The sequence below is a fragment of the Meleagris gallopavo genome, chromosome 1 (genome assembly GCF_000146605.3).
Source record: "Meleagris gallopavo isolate NT-WF06-2002-E0010 breed Aviagen turkey brand Nicholas breeding stock chromosome 1, Turkey_5.1, whole genome shotgun sequence".
NCBI classification, from domain to species: Eukaryota; Metazoa; Chordata; class Aves; order Galliformes; family Phasianidae; genus Meleagris; species Meleagris gallopavo.
Genome location: NC_015011.2, coordinates 100,116,408 through 100,118,596, shown reverse-complemented (window position 1 = coordinate 100,118,596; position 2,189 = coordinate 100,116,408).

The window sequence follows — 2,189 nt, the reverse complement described above, 5'->3', positions numbered from 1 at the left end:
AAAAAAAAAAAGAGAGAACCAAGTTGCTGAGCTCAGAATATTACAGATTCTATGTCCTACTAAAGATTTATTGATACATAAAGATGCTTTTTTTCCAGTGCCCTTAGACCATATTCTACCAAGTGTGTCTGTTTGCAGAACAACCCATCTTTTTACATGTTGAATAGAGGCCTTCTCAGCATAGTACTGACTGATTCATGTTTTCTGTTCTCCTCCCACAGCAGCAGTTTGTTCCTTGCCAGTTCTGGTGAGAGGCATGATACAGTGTTAATGCTAACATGTAGGAGTCATTCAGAGGTAAAAACCCCTATCACGATTAGCATTAACAACATACAGCCTACAGAAGAACTCTAGAGACTGGAGTCTGAGACATATGGAACTGAAACCTCCGTTTTTTTTCCCCTTGAGATACCTATAGAATAAAAAAAGAGAAAAAGAAATGTATCTAAAAATTATGTCATAAAGAGTACAGACATCAGAGGAAAATGATAAGATCTGTAGTTAGTTAAATGCAGAAGAACCATCTACTGTACATTTAGAAAACTTCAAGCCTGCAATTGTTTTCCAGTTATTTTTGTAAGAGAGGTAGTAATACTATTTTTCTTGAAGGAATTTTATTTCCATCCTTCTCTTAAATATAATTTTTTTGTACTGCTTTATTTTCACTGAACAGAAGGAATATAAACTGTAGCACAGTCTAACCCAGTTTTGCATCCCTTTATGTGTCAGTTAATAATAGTCTGAGATACTCAAAATTTTAAGAACCCAAATAAATATGCAAAAAAACACAAATTGCCTGATTTTATTTTTACTTAATTAGACAAAATATCTATCAGATATTGAGCTGATTTTTAAACATGATATGAGAAACACAGCTAAGAAATACAGTTTCCTCAGTATGCAGTGTTTGTGATTAAGCAGCAAGTATTCCTTTGGATTATGGAAAAGTGAGTAGTCTGTGGAGACAAAACAGAAAACCTGTTGGATAGGTTCAGGTTCTCATGTAAGATCCTTAGGCAGGGCTCCTACATCCTTGTTACAGGAGGCTACAATGTGATTCATGACCACAAGTCTACACTGTTTGCTAATCTTTTCTTCCTCTGACACTTTAGCCGTAAAATTAATAAATACTGATATTTTTTTGACCAAAGTTGAACATTTTTTACTCGTTTCAGCCTCTCTCTTAAAAACTAAAGAGGAAAATACATATATATATGCATAAAAATATAAAATATTTTTAAATTCTGCAAAGAAATCACATAATGAGGTAGAAATACACTCAATAGAATAAAGGTTAGAGGATCGTCGTTATATAGCCAGATATATATATATCTGAGTTTTTTACAGTTTTCAGTTACTTACTGGGTTGAATAGCTGAGATAGTCATTCCAATCACGTTTAAAAAGACCTAAGTAAAGTCCAGTTAGTTCTCTGCTAAATATATCTTGATTGAAATATATGTTCCTTTTTTTATCCTCCTAATGTATCAGCTCCGGGGCAGAGGTCAGGCGTAGTTGAATCTTACATGCTTTCTACTTTCTCTTCTCCCAGTAAACACTTAAAGAACTATTCAGTATTGTTTAAGCAACAAGTGATATGAAAACCTGCATGGGAAATGAGACAGGATATATAATTTTGGAGACTTTTTTGGCATGTAAATTCAAAGAAACTTACGTATATTTATAACTTCCCTACTCTTACTAACACATGTTTTAAGAGGAAGTTAAAATGTCATAGTAAGACTGTGATCTAATTTAGAGATTTTAGGGAAATTACCACTATCTTTGTGCCACTCTAAATGAAACCAGAGAAGTACAGAGTTGTGATATATAAGTGGCAAACAAAAATTCCAAGATGAATGTAAAATTTTGGTGGGCATAAAAAAGTGGTTTAGAAATTTCCAAACCTCAAGTTTAAAATGATGATTCAGAGCTCTGTTGAGTACTGGGGCTAAGCTCTACTGAAATTAGACACTGAGACCTGTGGGATTGCATTTGCATTTGTGGGCAATGAAGGGAATTGCACCTAAACCTGTACATCAGTACTCATAAATGGTGCATGTGCATGAGCAATATGTGTATAATGCTGAGGGGTGCAGGTCAAGGAGGAGGGTGGGAGATGCAAGCTGTGGTATCCAACACGAAACCTTCCTTTTTCTTTTTCTTTTTCTTTTTCTTTTTCTTTTTCTT